The following is a 27,342-nucleotide window of genomic DNA, read 5'->3' on the forward strand; positions in this document are numbered from 1 at the left end:
TTGCGCCGATCGGCGGACTTTCCGCCGATAACGGAGAATTTTGCCCGAGATGAGGAAATTCCCCAGCGATGGAGGGGCTCATTCCTGGCTTTATAAAATAGATTTGACACAGCGGAGGTGTGACCTGTGACCTCAGCAGCGCCTGGCTGTCCAAACGTCTCAGCACTGGGGCTGAGGACACATCCTGTCCGGCCACTAGTGTGGAGCCCTCCACTCGACGGATTTGACAGTGCGAGTCTGAAGAAAGAGATGAGGGGAGGGGATGAGCGAATGGAAGGTGGTCAGGATCAGCTGGATGGGCAGAAAGGCACAATGAGTGAATAATGTATTTTGGTAGGTCTAACATCGAGGGGAAATATATCGGAAATGGCAAAACTCTTAGGAATACAAAAAGTCAGAGGGATCTGGGTGTGCAGGTCCACAGATCTTTGAAGGTGGCCACACAAGTGGACAAGGTCGTCCAGCAACAAAACAGAATGCTTGCCTTCATTGGACGGGGCATCGGATATAAAAACTGGTAAGTCAGGCTGCAGCTGTATGGAACCTCGGTAAGGCCGCACTTGGAATGTTGCGCACAATTCTGGTCGCCACACTACCAGAAGGATGTGGAGGCTTTGGAGAGGGTGCAGAGGAGGTTTACCAGGATGTTGCCGGGTCTGGAGGGTGTCAGCTATGCGGAGAGGCTGAATAGACTCGGACTGTTTTCATTAGAAAGACGGAGGTTGAGGGGTGACCTGATAGAGGTCGATTATGAGGGGCATGGATAGAGTGGATGGGCAGGGACTGTTTCCCAGGGTGGAGGGGTCAGTCACCAGGGGGCATAGGTTTAAGGTCCATGGGGCAAAGTTTAGAGGAAATGCGCGAGGTAAACCACTGTTGTACTTATATTAGAGGATGTACTGTAGAACCTGCACTACAGGTTCACCTGTGGCCCCTGCATGCTAGCTCCGCCCAGGAGGCGGGGTATAAATATGCGTGGCCTGCAGCTCGCACCATTTCGTCAGCTCAGTGGGAGGCCACACATCTGACAGCAATTAAGCCTCAGTTTGGATTCAACTTTCGTCTTTAGTCAAATTGATCCTCCCTCAATTTATTAGTATCAGATTCAGAAGATTAAACCAGATCGCCTACAGCTGGATCCACACACAAGCGACGCCAGAAAGGACTTCCAGCGCTGGATAGCTTGCTTCGAAGCGTATAGCAACGCGCCGAACTGCGCCGAAGCCATGACTCGACTCGAGGACAATTACGAGCAAAAGACAAACACGCTCTTCGCCCGGCAGGCGCTCGCCACTCGCTCTCAACTACCGGGTGAGCCAATCGAGGACTTCTGGAGATCCCTAATCCCACTAGTCCGGGACTGGGACTGCCAGGACGTTACAGCTAAGGAACACTCAGCCCGCCTTATGAGGGACGCCTTTGTGACTGAAATTGGGTCAGATATCATATATCAGCGGCTCCTAGAAGGGGCCACGCGCGACCTCGCAGAGACTAAAACGCTAGCGCTCTCCATGACGGTCGCCCTGCGCAACGACCAGTCCTACGCCCCCCACCGCGCGGCCCACCCCTCCTACGCTTCATGGACCTCACAGGCAGCCAGCCGCCCCAGCGGGGGCACTGCCCACCCAATACGCCTGCGGTATACGCCAGCCAGCGAACCCCGGGGGGGGGGGCTCCGATGCTACTTTTGCGGCCAGCAACAGCACCCCTGCCAACGCTGCCCGGCCCGTGCTGCCCTTTGTAAAGCCTGCGGGAAGGAGGGCCGCTTCGTCGCCGTGTGCTCAGTGGCCGCAATCGCGCCCCCCCCCCAGGTCACGGACAATGGGCGCCACCATCTCCCCCCCCCCCTCAGACCACGTGCGGCCAGTGGGCGCCGCCATCTTCCCCTCTGCGCAACACGTGCATTTCATGGGCGCCGCCATCTTGCTCCACCCCCGCAATGTGCGTTCCATGATCTTCGGGCGCCGCCATCTTGTCTACCCCTCAGCACATGGACACCACCAGCGTTCCAAGATCTGGACTCAACGGCCGCCCCATTACCCGACGACCAACCACGGCTCACCTCCATGGCACTCGACCAGTCTCGCCCGCATAACCTGACCAACGCATCCACCAGCATGAAAGTCCACAGCCATGTGACCTCCTGCCTGCTGGACTCTGGGAGCACCGAGAGCTTCATACACCCAGATACAGTAAGGTGCTGCTCCCTCACGATACACCCCGCCAACCAAAAAATCTCCCTGGCCTCCGGATCCCATTGTGTAGCGATCCGGGGGTACTGCACGGTCACGCTCACGGTCCAGGGCGTAGAGCTCCACGGCCTTCGCCTGTACGTCCTCACTAATCTCTGCGCTGCACTTATCCTCGGCCTGGATTTCCAGTGCAACCTCCAGAGCCTGACCCTTAAATTTGGCGGACCCTTACTACCCCTCACTGTAGAACATAGAACATAGAACGATGCAGTGCAGTACAGGCCCTTCGGCCCACGATGTTGCACCGAAACAAAAGCCATCTAACCTACACTATGCCATTATCATCCATTATGAGGGGGCATAGACAGAGTGGATAGTCAGAGGCTTTTCCCCAGGGTAGAGGGGTCAATTACTAGGGGGCATAGGTTTAAGGTGAGAGGGGCAAAGTTTAGAGTAGATGTACGAGGCAAGTTTTTTACGCAGAGGGTAGTGGGTGCCTGGAACTCGCTATCGGAGGAGGTGGTGGAAGCAGGGACGATAGGGACATTTATGGGGCATCTTGACAAATATATGAATAGGATGGGAATAGAAGGATACGGACCCAGGAAGTGTAGAAGATTGTAGTTTAGTCGGGCAGTATGGTCGACACGGGCTTGGAGGGCCGAAGGGCCTGTTCCTGTGCTGTACATTTCTTTGTTCTTTGTTGTTTATATGTTTATCCAATAAACTTTTAAATGCCCTCAATGTTGGCGAGTTCACTACTGTAGCAGGTAGGGCATTCCACGGCCTCACTACTCTTTGCGTAAAGAACCTACCTCTGACCTCTGTCCTTTCTCTATTACCCCTCAGTTTAAAGTTATGTCCCCTCGTGCCAGCCATATCCATCCGCGGGAGAAGGCTCTCACTGTCCACCCTATCCAACCCCCTGATCATTTTGTATGCCTCTATTAAGTCTCCCCTTAACCTTCTTCTCTCCAACGAAAACAACCTCAAGTCCATCAGCCTTTCCTCATAAGATTTTCCCTCCATACCAGGCAACATCCTGGTAAATCTCCTCTGCACCCGCTCCAAAGCCTCCACGTCCTTCCTATAATGCGGTGACCAGAACTGTACGCAATACTCCAAATGCGGCCGTACCAGAGTTCTGTACAGCTGCAACATGACCTCCCGACACCGGAACTCAATCCCTCTACCAATAAAGGCCAACACTCCATAGGCCTTATTCACAACCCTATCAACCTGGGTGGCAACTTTCAGGGATCTATGTACATGGACACCTAGATCCCTCTGCTCATCCACACTTTCAAGAACTTTACCATTAGCCAAATATTCCGCATTCCTGTTATTCCTTCCAAAGTGAATCACCTCACACTTCTCTACATTAAACTCCATTTGCCACCCCTCAGCCCAGCTCTGCAGCTTATCTATATCCCTCTGTAACCTGCTACATCCTTCCACACTATCGACAACACCACCGACTTTAGTATCGTCTGCAAATTTACTCACCCACCCTTCTGCGCCTTCCTCTAGGTCATTGATAAAAATGACAAACAGCAACGGCCCAGAACAGATCCTTGTGGTACTCCACTTGTGACTGTACTCCATTCTGAACATTTCCCATCAACCACCACCCTCTGTCTTCTTTCAGCTAGCCAATTTCTGATCCACATCTCTAAATCACCCTCAATCCCCAGCCTATTTTTTGCAATAGCCTACCGTGGGGAACCTTATCAAACGCTTTGCTGAAATCCATATACACCACATCAACTGCTCTACCCTCATCTACCTGTTCAGTCACCTTCTCAAAGAACTCAATAAGGTTTGTGAGGCATGACCTACCCTTCACAAAGCCATGCTGACTATCCCTGATCATATTATTCCTATCTAGATGATTATAAATCTTGTCTCTTATAATCCCCTCCAAGGCTTTACCCACTACAGACGTGAGGCTCACCGGTCTATAGTTGCCGGGGTTGTCTCTGCTCCCCTTTTTGAACAAAGGGACCACATTTGCTGTCCTCCAGTCCTCTGGCACTATTCCTGTAGCCAATGATGACATAAAAATCAAAGCCAAAGGTCCAGCAATCTCTTCCCTGGCCTCCAGGAGAATCCTAGGATAAATCCCATCAGGTCCCGGGGACTTATCTATTGTCAGCCTGTCCAGAATTGCCAACACCTCTTCCCTACGTACCTCAATGCCATCTATTCTATTAACCTGGGGCTCAGCATTCTCCTCCACAACATTATCTTTTTCCTGAGTGAATACTGACGAAAAATATTCATTTAGTATCTCGCCTATCTCTTCAGACTCCACACACAATTTCCCATCCCTGTCCTTGACTGGTCCTACTCTTTCCCTAGTCATTCGCTTATTCCTGACATACCTATAGAAAGCTTTTGGGTTTTCCTTGATCCTTCCTGCCAAATACTTCTCATGTCCCCTCCTTGCTCGTCTTAGCACTCTCTTTAGATCCTTCCTCGCTACCTTGTAACTATCCATCGCCCCAACCGAAACTTCACACTTCATCTTCACATAGGCCTCCTTCTTCCTCTTAACAAGAGATTCCACTTCCTTGGTGTGGCGCACAAAGACTCCGTGAGACAAACAGAGTGAAGTCGATGAGGCTTTATTAAGCGTGTCTGTTCCCCAGCAGCCCGATAGTAAACTGGCATGCGGGGGAAGGCACCGGCTTCCTATACTTCGCCTTCAGGGCGGAGTATGCGGTCAACGGCCAACCAGGACCCGGGATCTGTCAGCCAATGACATTAGGGCTTCCAGTCCCACATGACCCCCAATACATACTACCACATTCACCCCTTGTCAAAAATGAACCCGGCGGGGTGATGCTTCGTATGGTGGTAAGGGTTTACAGTACTGGTCCTGGGAGGAGAGAACAGTTACATGGTAGGACCGTATTGGACAGTATCGTCCTGTTACAACTATTTACAGAGGATATATGAAAACAAAATGTTCATTGGACAGTCCATCTTTGTTTTACATCGACGCCACGAGTCGGTCGGGCGGTCTGGTCGTCCGTGTCGATCGCCTCGGCCCCGGCGGTGGTGGTAGTGCTTGTACCAGCGTTGTCGCCTCCGGGAGCCGCACGGTTTTAGCTGTCGGTGCAAAGGGGAGGGGGGCTGATCCTCCTGGGAAGGGGGCGGTCGCGGGGTGCGGCGGTGGCAGGAAGGGGGGCGGTTGGGTTGATGGTGCCGGGGGGGGTGTGCGTGGTGCCGGCGGGCGCCAGATCCCGCAGGGAGACCGTGTCCTGTCGGCCGTCGGGGTACTCCACGTAGGCGTACTGGGGGTTTGCGTGGAGGAGGTGAACCCTTTCGACCAACGGGTCCGCCTTATGTGCCCGCACGTGCTTTCGGAGCAGGATGGGTCCTGGGACCGCCAGCCAGGTCGGCAGCGACATTCCAGAGGAGGACCTCCTAGGGAAGACAAGGAGACACTCGTGAGGCGTTTGATTAGTGCTCGTACATAATAACGACCGGATGGAATGGAGAGCGTCCGGGAGGACCTCCTGCCACCGTGAAACTGGGAGATCCCTGGACCGTAGGGCCAGTAGGACGGCCTTCCAGACCGTGCCGTTCTCCCTTTCTACTTGCCCGTTCCCCCGGGGGTTGTAGCTGGTCGTCCTGCTTGAAGCTATACCCTTGCTGAGCAGGAACTGGCGCAGCTCGTCACTCATGAAAGAGGACCCCCTGTCGCTGTGGACGTATGCGGGGTAACCGAACAGTGTGAATATGCTGTTCAGGGCTTTAATGACTGTGGCCGCGGTCATGTCGGAGCAGGGAATGGCAAAAGGGAAGCGGGAGTATTCGTCCACTACATTAAGGAAATACGCGTTGCGGTCGGTGGAGGGGAGGGGCCCTTTGAAATCGAGACTGAGGCGTTCAAAGGGGCGGGAAGCCTTAATCAGGTGCGCTCCATCTGGCCTGAAAAAATGCGGTTTGCATTCTGCGCAGATGTGGCAGTCTCTTGTGACTGTACGGACCTCCTCTAAGGAGTAGGGGAGATTGCGGGACTTGATGAAGTGGTAAAACCGAGTGACCCCCGGGTGGCAGAGGTCCTCGTGGAGGGCTTGGAGGCGGTCAATTTGTGCGTTGGCACATGTGCCGCGGGATAGGGCATCAGACGGCTCGTTCAGCTTTCCGGGCCGGTACAAGATCTCATAGTTGAAGGTGGAGAGTTCGATCCTCCACCGCAAGATCTTGTCGTTCTTGATCTTGCCCCGCTGTGCATTATCGAACATGAAGGCAACCGACCGTTGGTCAGTGAGGAGAGTGAATCTCCTGCCGGCCAGGTAATGCCTCCAATGTCGCACAGCCTCCACTATGGCTTGGGCTTCCTTTTCCACTGAGGAGTGGCGGATTTCTGAGGCGTGGAGGGTTCGGGAGAAAAAGGCCACGGGTCTGCCCGCTTGGTTAAGGGTGGCCGCTAGAGCTACGTCGGAGGCGTCGCTCTCGACCTGGAAGGGGAGGGACTCGTCGATAGCGCGCATCGTGGCCTTTGCGATATCCGCTTTGATGCGGCTGAAAGCCTGGCAAGCCTCTGTCGACAGCGGGAAAACCGTGGTCTGTATTAGGGGGCGGGCCTTGTCTGCGTACTGGGGGACCCACTGGGCGTAGTATGAAAAGAACCCCAGGCAGCGTTTCAGGGCTTTTGGGCAGTGCGGGAGGGGAAATTCCATGAGTGCGCGCATACGTTCGGGGTCGGGGCCTATTATCCCATTGCGCACTATGTAGCCCAGAATGGCTAGCCGATCGGTGCTAAAAACGCACTTGTCCTCATTGTACGTGAGGTTCAAGGCTTTGGCAGTCTGGAGGAATTTTTGGAGGTTGGCGTCGTGGTCCTGCTGATCGTGGCCGCAGATGGTTACATTGTCGAGGTACGGGAACGTGGCCCGTAACCCATGTTGATCAACCATTCGGTCCATTTCCCGTTGGAAGACCGAGACGCCGTTTGTGACGCCAAAAGGGACCCTTAGGAAGTGGTATAATCGCCCGTCTGCCTCGAAGGCTGTGTACTTGCGGTCACTTGGGCGGATGGGGAGCTGATGGTAGGCGGACTTGAGGTCCACGGTGGAGAAGACTTTATACTGGGCAATCCGATTGACCATGTCGGATATGCGGGGGAGAGGGTACGCGTCTAGTTGTGTGTACCTGTTGATGGTCTGGCTATAGTCAATGACCATCCTTTGTTTCTCCCCTGTCTTCACTACTACCACCTGCGCTCTCCAGGGACTATTGCTGGCCTGGATTATGCCCTCCTTCAGCAGCCGCTGGACTTCGGACCGGATAAACGTCCGGTCCTGGGCGCTGTACCGTCTGCTCCTAGTGGCGACGGGTTTGCAATCCGGGGTGAGGTTCGCAAACAAGGACGGGGGTTGCACCTTGAGGGTGGCGAGGCCGCAGATAGTGAGTGGGGGTATGGGGCCGCCGAATTTAAACGTAAGGCTCTGTAGGTTACATTGAAAATCTAAGCCCAGCAAGGTGGGGGCACAGAGTTGGGGAAGGACGTTAAGTTTGTAGTTTTTGAATTCCCTCCCCTGTACCGTTAGGGTAACTATGCAGAATCCCTGGATCTGTACGGAGTGGGATCCTGCGGCTAGGCAAATCTTTTGTGCGCTGGGGTAGGTAGTTAAGGAACAGCGTCTTACCGTGTCGGGATGTATAAAACTTTCCGTGCTCCCGGAGTCGACTAGGCATGGCGTCTCGTGGCCGTTAATTAGGACCGTTGTCGTCGTCGTCTGGAGAGTCCGGGGCCGAGCCTGATCGAGCGTAACCGAAGCGAGCCGTGGTTGTAGTAGTGGGGTGGGGTCCGTTGTTGCCGTCCAAGAGGACGTCGGGGATGGATAAAATGGCCGCCCCCATACCTCGCCCGTAGATGAGGGGTCACAAGATGGCGTCGGGGGTGGACAAAATGGCCGCCCCCATGCGTCGTACAGGTCGGGGGCGGTCCAAGATGGCGGGTCCCCTCCTCCCCTCTTGGTAGTCGGGACCCAAAATGGCGGCGTCTGCGGGTCGCACATTGAGTGCTGGGGGGTCTGGGGGGCGCTAGGACCGCGCGGAGTTCCCGGGCCGCGGGCGCTAGGACCGCGCGGAGTTCCTTTGGTGCGAGCTCCAGGGCCGCGGGCGCTAGGACCGCGCGGAGCTCCCTCGCTGGGGACCGGCAGGTCAGTGCGAGCGCTGGGACAGTGAGGAGGTCCCTCGCCGGGGACGGAGGTCGGGGTCCAGGTGAGTTGTATTGCCGGCGGGTCAGGCGTGGGGCGCGGGACGGGGGCGAGGGCCCAGGTCGGCGGGTCAGGCGTGGGGCGCGGGACGGGGGCGAGGGCCCAGGTCGGCGGCTCCGGCGGGTCAGGCGTGGGGCGCGGGACGGGGGCGAGGGCCCAGGTCGGCGGCTCCGGCGGGTCAGGCGTGGGGCGCGGGACGGGGGCGAGGGCCCAGGTCGGCGGCGCTGGCGGGTCAGGCGTGGGGCGCGGGACGGGGGCGAGGGCCCAGGTCGGCGGGTCAGTCGTGGGGCCGCGAGCGCTGGCACCGCGCGGAGCTCCCACGCCGGGGACAGCGGTGGTCGGGGTCAAGGTAGGTGGCGCCGGCGGGTCAGGCGTGGGGCGCGGGACGGGGGTGAGGGTGGCGTTCGGGATACGGAAAACCCCTTCCTCTCCGTGGAGAGGGTTGGCTGGCACCCAAATCGGGAGCACCGGCGGCGGGTCATACATGGGCTGCGGGGAGGGGGGTTGGGGAACGTAGGCGGCGTGCAGGGCTCCCAGTTCTCCCGGGGCCGCGGTGGTCGGGACCCAAAATGGCGGCGCCTGGGGGTCGCACATGGCGTGCTGGGGGGGTTGGGAGGCATAGACTGCCTGCAGGGCTCCCTGTTCTCCCGGGACGGCGGCGACCACGCGGGACCGGCACACCACCGCATAGTGGCCCTTTTTCCCGCAGCTTTTGCAGATGGCTGCGCGGGCCGGGCAGCGTTGTCGGGGGTGCTTCGCCTGGCCGCAGAAATAACAGCGGGCGCCCCCGGTGCGACTCGGCGTTTGGACTGCGCAAGCCTGTGGGGTGTCCGGGGGGGGGGGGGTAGGGGGTTTGCCGCGGCGGGTACGTACGGGGCCCAATGGCCTGCCGCGCGGTCGGGGCCGTAGGCGCGGGTATTACGCGCGGCTACGTCCAGCGAGGCTGCCAGGGCCCGTGCCTCTGAGAGTCCTAGTGACTCTTTTGCTAGAAGTCTTTGGCGGATTTGGGAGGATTGTATACCTGCAACAAAAGCATCGCGCATTAACATGTCCGTGTGTTCGTTTGCGTTTACTATCGGGCTGCTGGGGAACAGACACGCTTAATAAATTGTGGCGCACAAAGACTCCGTGAGACAAACAGAGTGAAGTCGATGAGGCTTTATTAAGCGTGTCTGTTCCCCAGCAGCCCGATAGTAAACTGGCATGCGGGGGAAGGCACCGGCTTCTTATACTTCGCCTTCAGGGCGGAGTATGAGGTCAACGGCCAACCAGGACCCGGGATCTGTCAGCCAATGACATTAGGGCTTCCAGTCCCACATGACCCCCAATACATACTACCACACTTGGTAAACCACGGTTCCCTCGCTCGACGCCTTCCTCCCTGCCTGACCGGTACATACTTATCAAGAACACGCAGTAGCTGATCCTTGAACAAGCCCCACTTATCCAGTGTGCCCAACACTTGCAGCCTACTTCTCCACCTTATCCCCCCCAAGTCACGTCTAATGGCATCATAATTGCCCTTCCCCCAGCTATAACTCTTGCCCTGCGGTGTATACTTATCCCTTTCCATCATTAACGTAAACGTCACCGAATTGTGGTCACTGTCCCCAAAGTGCTCTCCTACCTCCAAATCCAACACCTGGCCTGGTTCATTACCCAAAACCAAATCCAACGTGGCCTCGCCTCTTGTTGGCCTGTCAACATATTGTTTCAGGAAACCCTCCTGCACACACTGTACAAAAAACGACCCATCTATTGTACTCGAACTACATCTTTTCCAGTCAATATTTGGAAAGTTAAAGTCTCCCATAATAACTACCCTGTTACTTTCGCTCATATCCAGAATCATCTTCGCCATCCTTTCCTCTACATCCCTAGAACTATTAGGAGGCCTATAAAAAACTCCCAACAGGGTGACCTCTCCTTTCCTGTTTCTAACTTCAGCCCATACTACCTCGGAAGAAGAGTCCCCATCTAGCATCCTCTCTGCCACCGTAATACTGCTCTTGACTAGCAGCGCCACACCTCCCCCTCTTTTGCCTCCTTCTCCGAGCTGACTAAAACACCTAAACCCCGGAACCTGCAACATCCATTCCTGTCCCTGCTCTATCCATGTCTCCGAAATGGCCACAACATCGAAGTCCCAGGTACCAACCCATGCTGCCAGTTCCCCTACCTTGTTTCGTATACTCCTGGCATTGAAGTAGACACACTTCAAACCACCTACCTGAACACTGGCCCCCTCCTGCGACGTCAAATCTGTGCTCCTGACCTCTATACTCTCATTCTCCCTTACCCTAAAACTACAATCCAGGTTCCCATGCCCCTGCTGCATTAGTTTAAACCCCCCGAAAGAGCACTAACAAATCTCCCCCCCAGGATATTTGTGCCCCTCAGGTTCAGATGTAGACCATCCTGTCTGTAGAGGTCCCACCTTCCCCAGAAAGAGCCCCAGTTATCCAGAAATCTGAATCCCTCCCGCCTGCACCATCCCTGTAGCCACGTGTTTAAATGCTCTCTCTCCCTATTCCTCATCTCACTATCACGTGGCACGGGCAACAACCCAGAGATAACAACTCTGTTTGTTCTAGTTCTGAGCTTCCATCCTAGCTCCCTGAAAGCCTGCCTGACATCCTTGTCCCCTTTCCTACCTATGTCGTTAGTGCCAATGTGGACCACGACTTGGGGATGCTCCCCTTCCCCCCTAAGGACCCGGAAAACACGATCCGAGACATCACGTACCCTTGCACCTGGGAGGCAACATACCAAACGTGAGTCTCTCACGCTCCCACAAAATCTCCTATCTGTGCCCCTGACTATCGAGTCCCCAATTACTAATGCTCTGCTCCTCTCCCCCCTTCCCTTCTGAGCAACAGGGACACACTCCGTGCCAGAGGCCCGTACCCCATGGCTTACCCCTGGTAAGTCCCCCCCCCCCACAAGTATCCAAAGCGGTATACTTGTTTCTCAGGGGAACGACCGCAGGGGATCCCTGCACTGACTGTTTTTTCCCAGTCCCTCTTACAGTTACCCACCTATCTCCAATCTTTGGTGTAACTAATTCCCTGAAGCTGCTATCTATGACCCCTTCTGCCTCCCGAATGATCCGAAGTTCTTCCAACTCCAGCTCCAGTTCCCTAACTCGGTCTTGGAGGAGCTGGAGATGGCAGCACTTCCTGCAGGTAAAATCAGCAGGGACACTAACTGCATCCCTCACCTCAAACATCCTGCAGGAGGAACATTGCACTCCCTTCCCTGCCATTCCTCTAACTTTCAACCAAGATCTGGCTAACAACTAAATTTAAAAAAAAATAATAATAATATAATAAAATATGGTACTTACCTCAGACCAATGGGTTTTATTATTAGGTTAGAGGAGGAGGGCGGGTGGGAGACACTACACGTGTAGTGTCTCGGGTTTCCTCTCCACCAGAATTTATTGGTGAGGGTCTTCCCAGACGTCCGCGGGTCGACTTCCTGTTCCCGCCTAAAAAACTAATTTAAAAAAAAGAAAAATTCTCAGCTCCTGCTGAAATTGACTAACCAGCCAGCTCCACTCCCGCCGAAATCGACTGGCCTGCCCCTGCAAAGAGAAGTGCTTTTAAAGGTTGACTTACCTCCCAGCAACCTCCTTCCGCAATGCTCCCGCTGAAACTGTGTGCGGTCTCGCGACCCTAAAGGTCGATCCTCCTTCCCTCTTTGCTAATATAACTCCAGATTGCAAACCGGTCGCCACCAGGAACAGACGGTACAGTTCCCAGGATAAGGCCTTCATCAGGTCCAAGGTCCAGCGGTTGCTACGGGAGGGAGTCATCGAGGCAGCAACAGCCCCTGGAGAGCTCAAGTGGTAGTGGTTAAATCTGGGGAGAAACACCGAATGGACTACAGCCAGACCATCAACCGGTACACGCAGCTCGACGCGTACCCCCTCCCACGCATATCTGACATGGTTAACCAGATTGCGCAGTACCGGGTCTTCTCAACGGTGGACCTGAAATCCGCCTACCACCAGCTCCCCATCCGTAAATCGGACCGTCCATACACTGCCTTCGAGGTAGACAGCTGTCTATATCACTTCCTTAGGGTCCCCTTCAGCGTCACTAACGGGGTCTCGGTCTTCCAAAGGGAGATGGACCGAATGGTCGACCGGGACGGTTTGCGGGCCACGTTTCCGTACCTAGACAATGTCATCATCTGCGGCCATGACCAGCAGGACCACGATGCCAACCTTGCTAAATTTCACCGCACCGCCACTCTCCTCAACCTCACTTACAACAAGGAGAAGTGTTTGTTCAGCACGAACCGCTTAGCCATCCTCGGCTATGTGGTCCAGAACGGAGTTCTGGGGCCCGATCCCAACCGCACGCGCCCCCTCATGGAACTCCCCCTCCCCCACTGCCCCAAGGCCCTCAAACGCTACCTGGGGTTGTTTTCATACTACGCCCAGTGAGTCCCAAACTATGCGGACAAGGCCCGCCCACTCATACAGTCCACCCAGTTCCCCTGATGGCCGAGGCCCAACAGGCTTTCGCCCGGATCAGAGCTGATATCGCCAAGGCCACAATGCCGCTGTGGATGAAACGCTGCCCTTCCCAGTAGAAAGCAACGCATCAGACGTCGCCCTTGCCGCCACCCTCAACCAGGCAGGCAGACCCGTGGCATTCTTCTCCCGCACCCTTCATGCCTCAGAAATTCGACACTCATCCGTCGAGAAAGAGGCCCAAGCTATCGTTGAAGCTGTGCGGCATTGGAGGCATTACCTGGCCGGCAGGAGATTCACTCTCCTCACTGACCAACGATCGGTAGCCTTCATGTTCAATAACACACAGCGGGGCAAGATCAAAAATGATAAAATCTTGCGGTGGAGAATCGAACTCTCCAAGTATAATTACGAGATTCTGTATCGCCCCGGCAAGCTCAACGAGCCCCCAGACGCCCTATCCCGAGGTACATGTGGCAGCGCACAAGTAGACCGACTCCGGGTCCTGCACGACAGCCTTTGTCACCCAGGGGTCACTCATTGTACCATTTCATTAAGGCACAAAATTTTCCCTACTCCGTCGAGGAAGTAAGGACAATCACCAGAGACTGCTAGGTCTGTGCGGAGTGCAAGACGCACTTCTACCGGCCGGACCGCGCACGCCTGGTGAAGGCCTCCCGCCCCTTTGAACGCCTCAGCCTGGATTTCAAAGGCCCCCTCCCCTCCTCCGATTGTCACACATATTTCCTCAGCGTGATCGGCGAATATTCTCGGTTCCCCTTCACCATCCCTTGCCCCGACATGACGTCTGCCACTGTCATTAAAGCCCTCAATTCGATCTTCACTCTGTTCGGTTTCCCCGCCTACGTCCACATTGACAGGGATCCTCATTCATGAGCGATGAGCTGCAACAGTTCCTGCTCAGCAGGGGTATCGCCTCCAGCAGGACGACCAGCTACAACCCCCGGGGAAACGGGCAGGTAGAAAGGGAGAATGGGACGGTATGGAGGGCCGTCCAGCTGGCCCTACGGTCCAGAAATCTCCCGGCCTCCCGCTGGCAAGAGGTCCTCCCAGATGCACTACATTCCATTCTGGGAAGCTAGGGAGGAGATTGCTGAGCCTTTGGCTTTGATCTTTAAGTCATCTTTGTCAACAGGAATAGTGCCAGAAGACTGGAGGATAGCAAATGTTGTCCCCTTCCTTGTTCAAGAAGGGGAGTAGAGACAACCCCGGTAACTATAGACCAGTGAGCCTTACTTCTGTTGTGGGCAAAATCTTGGAAAGGTTTATAAGAGATAGGGTGCATAATCATCTGGAAAGGAATAATTTGATTGGAGATAGTCAACACGGTTTTGTGAAGGGTAGGTCGTGCCTCACAAACCTTATTGAGTTCTTTGAGAAGGTGACCAAACAGGTGGATGAGGGTAAAGCAGTTGATGTGGTGTATATGGATTTCAGTAAAGCGTTTGATAAGGTTCCCCACGGTAGGCTAGGGATTCAGGGAGATTTAGCAGTTTGGATCAGAAATTGGCTAGCTGGAAGAAGACAAAGGGTGGTGGTTGATGGGAAATGTTCAGACTGGAGTCCAGTTACTAGTGGTGTACCACAAGGATCTGTTTTGGGGCCACTGCTGTTTGTCATTTTTATAAATGACCTGGAGGAGGGCGTAGAAGGATGAGTGAGTAAATTTGCAGATGACACTAAAGTCGGTGGAGTTGTGAACAGTGCGGAAGGATGTTACAAGTTGAAAAAAATGAAAATCGCTTATTGTCACAAGTAGGCTTCAAATGAAGTTACTGTGAAAAGCCCCTAGTCGCCACATTCCGGCGCCTGTTCGGGGAGGCTTTTACAGGAATTGAACCGTGCTGCTGGCCTGCCTTGGTCTGTTTTCAAAGCCAGCGATTTAGCCCTGTGCTAAACAGTTACAGAGGGACATAGATAAGCTGCAGCGCTGGGCTGAGAGGTGGCAAATGGAGTTTAATGCAGAAAAGCGTGAGGTGATTCATTTTGGAAGGAATAACAGGAAGACAGAGTACTGGGCTAATGGTAAGATTCTTGGCAGTGTGGATGAGCAGAGAGATCTTGTTGTCCATGTACATAGAACCCTGAAAGTTGCCACTCAGGTTGAGAGGGTTGTTAAGAAGGCGTACGGTGTGTTAGCTTTTATTGGTAGAGGGATTGAGTTTCGGAGCCATGAGGTCATGTTGCAGCTGTACAAAACTCTGGTGCGGCCGCATTTGGAGTATTGCGTGCAATTCTGGTCGCCACATTATAGGAAGGATGTGGAAGCATTGGAAAGGGTGCAGAGGAGATTTACCAGAATGTTGCCTGGTATGGAGGGAAGATCTTATGAGGAAAGGCTGAGGGACTTGAGGCTGTTTTCGTTAGAGAGAAGAAGGTTAAGAGGTGACTTAATTGAGGCATACAAGATGATCAGAGGATTGGAGAGGGTGGACAGTGAGAGCCTTTTTCCTCGGATGGTGATGTCTAGCACGAGGGGACATAGCTTTAAATTGAGGGGAGATAGATATAAGACAGATGTCAGAGGTAGGTTCTTTACTCAGAGAGTAGTAAGGGTGTAGAATGCTCTGCCTGCAACAGTAGTGGACTCGCCAACACTAAGGGCATTCAAATGGTCATTGGATAGACATATGGACGATAAGGGAACAGTGTAGATGGGCTTTAGAGTGGTTTCACAGGTCGGCGCAACATCGAGGGCCGAAGGGCCTGTTCTGCGCTGTAGTGTTCTATGTTCTTTGTTCTATTCACTCGTAGCTCTGCACTGCCACTAACAGTACACCGCATGAAGGTCTTTTTGCCTTCCCCAGGAAGTCCACATCCGGGGTGTCGCTCCCAACTTGGCTCACAGCTCCGGGAACCGTGCTTCTCCGTAAACATGTGCAGCTCCACAAGGCGGACCCGTTAGTGGAGAGGGTGCACCTGCTCCACGCAAACCCCCAGTCGCCTACGTGGCGTTCTCCGACGGCCGCCAGGATACCGTCTCCCTCAGGGACCTGGCACCAGCAGGTTCCGCCCCCACACCACCCCCGTCACCCCCGACGCCACCCTCCCCTCCTCTGTCGCTCACAACACCACCACCCCCAGGACCGTCCGTCCTCCCCCTGCCCACGCCCATCGATGAAGAGGATTTTGGCACGCTCCCGGAGTCACCTTCAACCAGGTCAACACCAACATCGCCGTCACCACTTCGTCGCTCTCAAAGGACCATCAAGGCCGCGGACCGGCTGAACCTCTGACCGGCCCGAAGCATGACCAGAGACATTTGTTTTGCTCTGTTAATGTTAAAATCATGATTGTATATAGTTATCCACCACCCCCGCCGGACTCAATTTTAACAGGGGGTGAATGTGGTAAACCACTGTTGTACTTATATTCGAGGATGTACGGTAAACCTGCACTACAGGTTCACCTGGCCCCTGCCTGCTGGCTCCGCCCAGGAGCCGGGTTATAAATATGCGTGGCCTCCAGCTCGCAGCCATTTCGCCAGCTGCTGTGGGAGGCCACACATCTGACAGCAATTAAGCCTCAGTTTGGATTCAACTTTCGTCGTTAGTCAAATTGATCGTGCCTCAATGCGCGAGGCAGGTTTTTTACGCAGAGGGTGGTGAGTGCCTGGAACGCGTTGCCAGGGGAGGTTGTAGAAGCAGATATATTAATTTTGTTCAAAAGGCATCTTGGCAAACACATGGATAGGACGGGAATAGAGGGATACGGAACAAGGAAGTGCTGAGGGTTTTGGCCAAGGTTGGTATTGTGTCTGGTGCGGGTTTGGAGGGCCGAAGGGCCTGTTCCTGGGCTGTATTGTTCTTTGCTCTTTGAGTGGGTCAGTCCGACAGTAGAAGGTCAGCGATCAAAAGGATTGCAAAGTACAGGTGGAGTGAGGAATACACTCAAGTTCAGAGACTGGAAACAAAGAGTCGGCCGCATTGTCCTGGCAACAGCCAAAAGGGGAATTGAGGGTTAGAAAGCAGGAGAGGAGGAAGGACGGTCAGATTCATGGATAAAACAGAGAGAGGGAGGATTGAAGAAAACCAGAAGAAAAACAAGACGTGCTGATGGCTGCATTCCGCTAACAGTGACAAAGAACACACGGCGGTGGTGGTGCTAGCAAGTTGTCAGGCCATTCTACATAGAACCTGACAGCACGGGAGGAGGCCATGTGGTCCCATTGCTTAGTCCCACCACCGCTCGTTGCAATACCCTTCTTGAAAGTTTTATCGACTCTGTTTCCGCCACCCTCGAAGCAGTGCATTCTGGGTCACTGGGGCGGGAAATAGACTTTTCGCCCCACGCCAGGTGGATGGAGGCTGGTGCTTTGGAGGGTGGTGGGTGTGGAGGGGTTAGGAGGAGTTACGCTGAATGGCCTGTGGCCTGTGGTCTGTGCTGTCAAGTTAATGCGATCCTAACCTTCAGATAGGAACTGAAAGCCTTCCATTATATCTACGTGGCTCCCAGGACTGATGCATAGATACACAGATGATAGGAGCAGGAGGAGGCCTTTTGGCCCTTCGAGCCTGCTCCGCCATTCATCACGATCATGGCTGATCATCCAACTCAATAGCCTAATCCTGCTTTCTCCCCATAGCCTTTGATCCCATTCTCCCCAAGTGCTATATCCAGCCGCCACTTGAATATATTCAGTTTTAGCATCAACTACTTCCTGTGGTAATGAATTCCACAGGCTCACCACTCTTTGGGTGAAGAAATGTCTCCTTATCTCTGTCAGAAATGGTTTACCCTGAATCCTCAGGCTGTGACCCCTGGTTCTGGACACACCCATCATTGGTAACATCTTCCCTGTATCTACCCTGTCTAGTCCTGTTAGAATTTTATACGTCTCTATAAGATCCGCCCTCATTCTTCTGAACTCCAGCGAGAACAATCCCAACCTCGTCAATCTCTCCTCATATGACAGTCCCGCCATCCCTGGAATCAGTCTGGTAAACCTTCGCTGCTCTCCCTCGAGAGCAAGAACATCCTTCCTCAGAGAAGGAGACCAAAACTGCCCACACTACTCCAGGTGTGGCCTCACCAAGGCCCTGTACAATTGCAGCAACACATCCCTGCTCCTGTACTCGAAACCTCTCGCAATGAAGGCCAACATACCATTAGCCTTCTTTACCACCTGCTGCACCTGCATGCTTACCTTCAGCGACTGGTGCACAAGGGCACCCAGGTCCCGCTGCACACTCCCCGCTCCCAATTTACAAACATTCAGGTAGTAATCTGCCTTCCTGTTTTTGCTTCCAAAGTGAATAACCTCACACTTATCCAAATTATATTGCATCTGCCATTGATTTGCCCGCTCGCCCAACCTGTCCATATCTTGCTGTAGGATCCCTGCACCCTTGTCACAATTCACCCTCCCACCTAACTTGGTGCCATCTGCAAACTTTGAGATGTTACATTTTGTTCCCTCATCCAAATCATTGATATATATTGTGAATAGCTGGGGTCCCAGCACCGATCCCTGTGGTACCCCACTGGTTACTGCCTGCCAATTTGAAAAGCACCCATTAATCCCGACTCTTTGTTTCCTCTCTGCCAACCAGTTTTCTATCCACCTCAATACATTTCCCCCAATCCAATGCACTTTAATCTTGCACAATAATCTCTTAGGCGGGACTTTGTCAAACACCTTCTGAAATTCCAAATATACCACATCGACTGGCTCCTCCTTGTCGACTGTACTGGTTACCTCTTCAAAGAATTCCAACCGATTTGTCAGGCATGATTTTCCCTTTATAAATCCATGCTGACTCTGACTGATCCTGTCGCTGCTTTCTAAATGTTCCGCTATGAAGTCCTTGATAATGGATTCAAGCATTTTCCCCTGAATTAGTTATTGAAGATTGGAAAAGGAGTTAAAGAGGGAAAGATGTAGTGATTGTCCCTTTCAGGGCAACACAGCAGAGCACGGGTCACCTGGCCTGGGGAGATATTTTGGGAGCAGATTACAACAATTGAATCATAGAATCCCTACAGTGCAGAAGGAGGCCATTCGGCCCATCGAGTCTGCACCAAACTTTCAAAAGAGCAGCCTACCCAGGCCCACTCCTCCGCCCTATTCCTGCAACCCCACCCTCAGGGGCAATTTAGCATGGCCAATCTTCCTCGCCTGCACATCTTTGGACTATATTAGGATTCTATCTTTTCACCGATTGTCAACGGGATTTCCTGTTGTAACCAGCTCACCCCCTCGGAAAACCTGCTGGCGGGCGTGTGCAGTCAGTGGGAAAATTGAATTGCAAGGCCAGAGAATTCCGGCCAATATTTTGACATCCAGTAAAGAGAAATGTTCCAGAGAAAGTTCTAAAAACTCAATCCTTTTTAAACTCAGTGGCCTGGAGATTAATCCTCAATTCTGGGAGATTCCAGGCTAACATGGAGGGTTGGCGACTGCAGCCTGAAGCCGCCTCGTTAAGAGGGACAGGTTGTCTTGAAGTGGAGTCAGTGATACTGTCATGTGAGTGTACCTTTAAGAAATGGGTGTTTATCAGTGATGTCAGAGAGTGGGTGGAGCTGGGCTGTCTGTCAGCTTTTTACTTTCACTTTAGGCTGTTTGCTGCAGGGTGTGTTTTAGTTTCGTTTTCAGAGCTGGATAGCTGCAGTCACCGCCAGAAGGTGTATAAGTCTCTCTCTCTGTAATCTAAAAACTGTAAATCGATCCTTTGGTGATTTAAAACTAATAACTGCTCTCAGTAGAGAATGTAAACCTGATCTTTGTGTTTTCTGGATGTTAAAAGGACAGGTTACGGATTACTTAGTGTTGTATTCTTTGGGGGTTGTATTTGAATTAATGGTTGCTAAGATGTTCACTGTATGTTTCAAAAAGGTTAACTTGAGTTCATTGAATAAACATTGTTTTGCTTAAAAAAATTACTTTTCCATTTCTGCTGTACCACACCTGTAGAGTGGGCCGTGTGCTCCCCGTACCACAATCTATTAAAAGTTGTGGGTCAGGTGAACTCCATGATACACTTTGGGGTTCTCTAAACCCTGGCCCATAACAATACCCAACTGACAAAGAGTCACCCAGACTCGAAACGCTTGCTCCCTTCTCTCTCCACAGACGCTGTCAGACCTGCGGAGATTGGGCAATGTTTTCTGTTTTTGTTTCAGATTCCAGCATCCGCAGTAATTTGCTTTTAGCCAATTAACAGAGCAGGCAGCTCCCTACCTGCCCACTGTGGGGTGAGATCCCCCCACATGCTGCATTCGAATCGAGCTCAATTGCGGGCTCATTGAGAAGCAAACACTCCACTGACCCTGACACCTCTTAAACTCTATTTCCCTAAAGAATGTTGTCTGAATGAAGATATGAAATGAAAATCGCTTATTGTCACAAGTAGGCTTCAAATGAAGTTACTGTGAAAAGCCCCTAGTCGCCACATTCCGCCGCCTGTTCGGGGAGGCTGGCACGGGAATTGAACCGTGCTGCTGGCCTGCCTTGGTCTGCTTTAAAAGCCAGCGATTTAGCCCAGTGTGCTATTCAATCATCATGCGTTGACTTGTACCCCCTCCCCCGTATTGAATGAGCGCTGGTAAATTGTTCAATGGTAAAGGAGCGTAAATCATTTTGAGAAGCTAACCGTGTAGATTGTCAGCAGTAAGAGTCGGCTGATGCACAGACTGAGGGCAGGGTCCCTTGTGGCTGATGTGGGAGACATTGATGAAAAACCTTTGAGGTTTGAAACTGGAGCAGCGTTTCAGGGAGCATGTGCTGAGGCACAGCTCGGGATGAAAACTCATTCTTCAATGTGACACACCGCCTTGACTATTTGAGAATGAGGTGAGTTGACCGGCTGGGTATTTCTTACCGTATTGACATTTGAAGTCAGAGAGCAGAGGTGCCCCAGAGGCCGTGTCTTGGGTTAGAATCATAGAATCATAGAAGTTTACAGCATGGAAACAGGCCCTTCGGCCCAACCAGTCCATGCCGCCCAGTTTTTTACCATTAAGCTAGTCCCAGTTGCCCGCACTTGGCCCATAACCCTCTATACCCATCTTACCCATGTAACCATCTAAATGCTTTTTGAAAGACACAATTGTACCCGCTTCTACTACTACCTCTGGCAGCCCATTCCAGACACTCACTACCCTCTGAGTGAAGAAATTGCCCCTCTGGGCCCTTCTGAATCTCTCCCCTCTCACCTTAAACCTATGCCCTCTAGTTTTAGACTCCCCTACCTTTGGGAAAAGATGTTGACTATCTACCTTATCTATGCCCCTCATTATTTTATAGACCTCTATAAGATCACCCCTAAGCCTCCTACGCTCCAGGGAAAAAAGTCCCAGTCTATCCAGCCTCTCCTTATAACTCAAACCATCAAGTCCCGGCAACATCCTAGTAAATCTTTTCTGCACTCTTTCTAGTTTAATAATATCCTTTCTATAATAGGGTGACCAGAACTGCACACAGTATTCCAAGTGTGGCCGTACCAATGTCTTGTACAACTTCAACAAGACGTCCCAACTCCTATATTCAATGTTCTGACCAATGAAACCAAGCATGCCGAATGCCTTCTTCACCACCCTGTCCACCTGCGACTCCACCTTCAAGGAGCTATGAACCTGTACTCCTAGATATCTTTGTTCTATAACTCTCCCCAACGCCATACCATTAACTGAGTAGGTTCCAGTCCCACGCCAGACGATACGTGGCTTGATGCTCAGAGTCCAGTACCGAAGGTGTGCTGCACTGTCCCAGCTGGCCGTTTGTCCATGTGGCATTAAACTGAAGTCCTAAATGCCACTTTGGGCGAATGTGAAACCTCCCACATCGCACCTGGAAGAATTGTAAGGGAGTTCTCCCTGGTGTCCAGGCCAACATTCAAACCTCAATCAACATCTTATTTGGCCATTATGTTAGCGCTGTGGGATCCTGCTGTGCACCAATTGGCTGCCACGGTCCAAAAGTGAGTTACGCTTCGAAAGTCGGGCATTTCCTGAGCTCAGTGACCATAGCGCACAGCTGCAAACGGTGGGGACATGGAACTCAGGGATGAGCCAGAAGCCATAATTAGAGAATATCCAGGTCCTGAGTGTTGTAGCGATGGTGCCTCCATGGTCACGACTGGGAGTTAAATATCCAAGGGTATCAAATTATTCGGAAGGACAGAGTGGATGGTAAGGGAGGTGGTGTACCTGACATAAGGATGACATCGGTGCTATGGAGGATAAGGTTGAATCAATTTGGGTGGAAATCAGGAATAGTAAGGTGAAAAAGTCACTGATAGGAGTAATCTATAGGCCACCAAATAGTAACATTATGGTGGGGCAGGCAATAAACAAAGAAATAACGGATGCATGTAGAAATGGTACAGCAGTTATCATGGGGTATTTTAATCGACATGTCGATTAGTTGGACCAGGTCAGTCAAGACAGCCTTGAGGAGGAGTTTATAGAATGTGTCCACGATAGTTTCCTAGAACAGTGTGTAATGGAACCTACGAGGGAACAAGCGGTCCTAGATCTAGTCCTTTGTAATGAGACAGTATTGATTAATGATCTCATAGTTAGGGATCCTCTCGGAAGGAGCGATCACAATATGGTGGAATTTAAAATACAGATGGAGGGTGAGAAGGTAAAATCAAGCACTAGTGTTTTGTGCTAAAACAAAGGAGATTACAATGGGATGAGAGAAGAGCTAGCAAAGGTAGACTGGGAGCAAAGACTTTATGGTGAAGCAGTTGAGGAACAGTGGAGAACCTTCCAAGCGATTTTTCACAGTGCTCAGCAAAGGTTTATACCAACAAAAAGGAAGGACGGTAAAAAGAGGGAAAATCGACCGTGGATATCTAAGGAAATAAGGGAGAGTATCAAATTGAAGCAAAAAGCATACAAAGTAGCAAAGATGAGTTGGAGACTAGAGGACTGGGAAATCTTTAGGGGGCAACAGAAAGCTACTAAAAAAGCTATAAAGAAGAGTAAGATAGATTTTGAGACTAAACTTGCTCATAATATGAAAACAGACAGTAAAAGTTTTGACAAATATATAAAACAAAAAAGAGTGGCTGAGATAAATATTGGTCCTTTAGAGGATGAGAAGGGAGATTTAATAATGGGAGAAGAGGAAATGGCTGAGGAACTGAACAGGTTTTTTGGGTCGGTCTTCACAGTGGAAGACACAAATAACATGCCAGTGACTGATGGAAATGAGGCTTTGACAGGTGAGGACCTTGAGATGATTGTTATCACTAAGGAAGTAGTGATGGGCAAGCTAATGGGGCTAAAGGTAGACAAGTCTCATGGACATGATGGAATGCATCCCAGAGTACTAAAAGAGATGGCTAGGGAAATTGCAAATGCACTAGTGATAATTTACCAAAATTCACTAGACTCTGGGGTGGATTGGAAATTAGCAAATGTGACACCACTGTTTAAAAAAGGAGGTAGGCAGAAAACGGGTAATTATAGGCCAGTGAGCTTAACTTTGGTAGTAGGGAAGATGCTGGAATCTATCATCAAGGAAGAAATAGCGAGGCACCTGGATTTAAATTGTCCCATTAGGCAGACGCAGCATGGGTTCATAAAGGGCAGGTCGTGCCTAACTAATTTAGTGGAATTTTGTGAGGACATTACCAGTGCAGTAGCTAACGGGGAGCCAATGGATGTGGTATATCTGGATTTTCAGAAAGCTTTTGACAAGGTGCCACACAAAAGGTTGCTGCATAAGATAAAGATGCATGGCATTAAGGGGATAGTACTAGCATGGATAGAGGATTGGTTAATTAATAGAAAGCAAAGAGTGGGGATTAATGGGGGTTTCTCTGGTTGGCAATCAGTAGCTAGTGGTGTCCCTCAGGGATCAGTGTTGGGCCCACAACTGTTCACAATTTACATAGATGATTTGGAGTTGGGGACCAAGGGCAAATTTGCAGACGACACTAAGATGAGCGGTAAAGCAAAAAGTGCAAAGGATACCGAAGTCTGCAGAGGGATTTGGATAGGCTACGTGAATGGGCTAGGGTCTGGCAGATGGAATACAATGTTGACAAATGTGAGGTTATCCATTTTGGTAGGAATAACAGCAAAAGGATTATTATTTAAATGATAAAATATTCAAACATGCTGCTGTGCAGAGAGACCTGGGTGTGCTAGTGCATGAGTCACAAAAAGTTGGTTTTCAGGTGCAACAGGTGATTAAGAAGGCAAATGGAGTTTTGTCCTTCATTGCTTGAGGGATGGAGTTTAAGACTAGGGAGGTTATGCTGCAATTGTATAAGGTGTTAGTGAGGCCACACCTGGAGTATTGTGTTCAGTTTTGGTCTCCTTACTTGAGAAAGAACATACTGGCACTGGAGGGTGTGCAGAGGAGATTCACTAGGTTAATCCCAGAGCTGAAGGGGTTGGATTACGAGGAGAGGTTGAGTAGACTGGGACTGTACTCGTTGGAATTTAGGAGGATGAGGGGGGATCTTATAGAATCATATAAGATTATGAAGGGACTAGACAGGATAGATGTGGGCAGGTTGTTTCCACTGGCGGGTGAAAGCAGAACTAGGGGGCATAGCCTCAAAATAAGGGGATGTAGATTTAGGACTGAGTTTAGGAGGAACTTCTTCACCCAAAGGGTTGTGAATCTATGGAATTCCTTGCCCAGTGAAGCAGTAGAGGCTCCTTCATTAAATGTTTTTAAGATAAAGATAGATAGTTTTTTGTAGAATAAAGGGATTAAAGGTTATGGTGTTCGGGCCGGAAAGTGGAGCTGAGTCCACAAAAGATCAGCCATGATCTCATTGAATGGCGGAGCAGGCTCGAGGGGCCAGATGGCCGACTCCTGCTCCTAGTTCTTAGTTCTTATGTTCATACTCATCACTCCCTCCGTCCCAGCACACTCCTATCCCTCTCTCCGTCCCAGCACGCTCCTATCCCTCTCTCCGTCCCAGCACACTCCTATCCCTCTCTCCGTCCCAGCACACTCCTATCCCTCTCTCCGTCCCAGCACACTCCTATCCCTCTCTCCGTCCCAGCACACTCCTATCCCTCTCTCCGTCCCAGCACACTCCTATCCCTCTCTCCGTCCCAGCACGCTCCTATCCCTCTCTCCGTCCCAGCACACTCCTATCCCTCTCTCCGTCCCAGCACACTCCTATCCCTCTCTCCGTCCCAGCACACTCCTATCCCTCTCTCCGTCCCAGCACACTCATCCCTCTCTCCGTCCCAGCACACTCCTATCCCTCTCTCCGTCCCAGCACACTCCTATCCCTCTCTCCGTCCCAGCACGCTCCTATCCCTCTCTCCGTCCCAGCACGCTCCTATCCCTCTCTCCGTCCCAGCACACTCCTATCCCTCTCTCCGTCCCAGCACGCTCCTATCCCTCTCTCCGTCCCAGCACGCTCCTATCCCTCTCTCCGTCCCAGCACGCTCCTATCCCTCTCTCCGTCCCAGCACGCTCCTATCCCTCTCTCCGTCCCAGCACACTCCTATCCCTCTCTCCGTCCCAGCACACTCCTATCCCTCTCTCCGTCCCAGCACGCTCCTATCCCTCTCTCCGTCCCAGCACACCTCTATCCTCCCACAGCGCCGCAGTGCTGGTGGCGAGTCAGGCGTCGGCTCGGTCGTCGGTGACCCCGGGAGCGTGTCGACATCCTCTTCACCCCCGGGTGGGACCAAGGGGAGGACGGATTGTCCTGGAGCGGGGGCTGTGGTGGGGTGCTCTGGGGGAAGGGAGGGTGGCGCCGGGGCAGAGCGGGGGGGGGGGTCCCAGCTGGTGCCAGGTCCCTGAGGGAGACTGTGTCTTGGCGGCCGTCGGGGTACGCCACGTAGGCGTACTGCGGGTTTGCGTGGTGAAGCTGTTCTCTCTCAACCAACGGGTCCGCCTTGTGCAGCCGCACGTGTCTGCGGAGGAGAACGGGTCCTGGAGCTGCCAGCCACGTTGGGAGCGAAACCCCGGAGGTGGACTTCCTGGGGACGGCAAAGAGACGTTCATGGAGGGTTTCGTTAGTCGCCAAGCGCAGGAGCGGCCGAATGGAGTGCAGGGCGTCGGGGAGGACCTCCTGCCAGCGGGAGGCCGGGAGATTTCTAGACCGTAGGGCCAGCTGGACGGCCTTCCAGACCGTCCCATTCTCCCGCTCCACCTGCCCGTTTCCCCTGGGGTTGTAGCTGGTCGTCCTGCTCGAGGCAATGCCCCTGCTGAGCAGGTACTGGCGCAGCTCATCACTCATAAATGAGGATTCCCGGTCGCTGTGGATGTAGGCGGGGAAACCGAACAGAGCGAAGATGGTGTTGAGGGCTTTGATGACGGTGGCAGACGTCATATCGGGGCATGGGATGGCGAAGGGGAACCTGGAATATTCGTGGACCACATTGAGAAAATACGTGTTGCGGTCGGTGGAGGGGAGGGAGGCCTTCACCAGGCGCGCACGGTCTGGCCGGTAGAAGTGCGGTTTACACTCTGCGCAGACCTGGCAGTCTCTGGTGATTGTCTGTACTTCCTCGATGGAGTAGGGCAGATTGCGGGCCTTAATGAAGTGATAAAGGCGGGAGATCCCTGGGTGACAGAGATCGTCGTGCAGGGTCCGGAGTCGGTCCACTTGTGCGCTGGCACATGTACCTCGGGACAGGGCATCGGGGGGCTCGTTGAGCTTCCCCGGGCGATACAAAATCTCGTAATTAAAGGTGGAGAGTTCGATCCTCCACCTCAAGATTTTATCATTTTTGATCTTACCCCGCTGTGTGTTATTGAACATAAAGGCAACCGACCGTTGGTCAGTGAGGAGAGTGAATCTCCTGCCGGCCAGGTAATGCCTCCAATGCCGCACAGCTTCAACGATAGCTTGGCCTCCTTTTCGACGGAAGAGTGCTGAATTTCGGAGGCATGGAGGGTGCGGGAAAAGAATGCCACGGGCCTGCCTGCCTGGTTGAGGGTGGCGGCCAGAGCGATGTCTGATGCATCGCTCTCGATTTGGAAGGGGAGCGTCTCGACGACTGCGTGCATCGCGGCCTTGGCGATGTCGGCCTTGATACGGTTGAAGGCCTGGTGAGCCTCGGCCATCAGTGGGAAAGCGGTGGATTGAATGAGTGGGCGTGCCTTGTCCGCATAGTTAGGGACCCACTGGGCATAGTACGAAAAGAGCCCCAGGCATTGTTTGAGGGCCTTGGGGCAGTGGGGAAGGGGGAGATCCATGAGGGGGCACATGCGATCGGGGTCGGGCCGAGGATGGCTAATCGGTTCGTGCTGAACACACACTTCTCCTTGTTGTAGGTTAGGTTGAGGAGTTTGGCGGTGTGGAGAAATTTGGAAAGGTTAGCGTCGTTGTCCTGCTGGTCGTGGCCGCAGATGATGACGTTATTCAGGTACGGGAATGTGGCCCGCAGTCCGTACCGGTCAATCATTCGGTCCATCTCCCGTTGGAAGACCGAGACCCCGTTAGTGACGCTGAAGGGAACCCTAAGGAAATGGTAA

This window comes from Scyliorhinus torazame, chromosome 29 (assembly GCF_047496885.1).
Source record: "Scyliorhinus torazame isolate Kashiwa2021f chromosome 29, sScyTor2.1, whole genome shotgun sequence".
NCBI classification, from domain to species: Eukaryota; Metazoa; Chordata; class Chondrichthyes; order Carcharhiniformes; family Scyliorhinidae; genus Scyliorhinus; species Scyliorhinus torazame.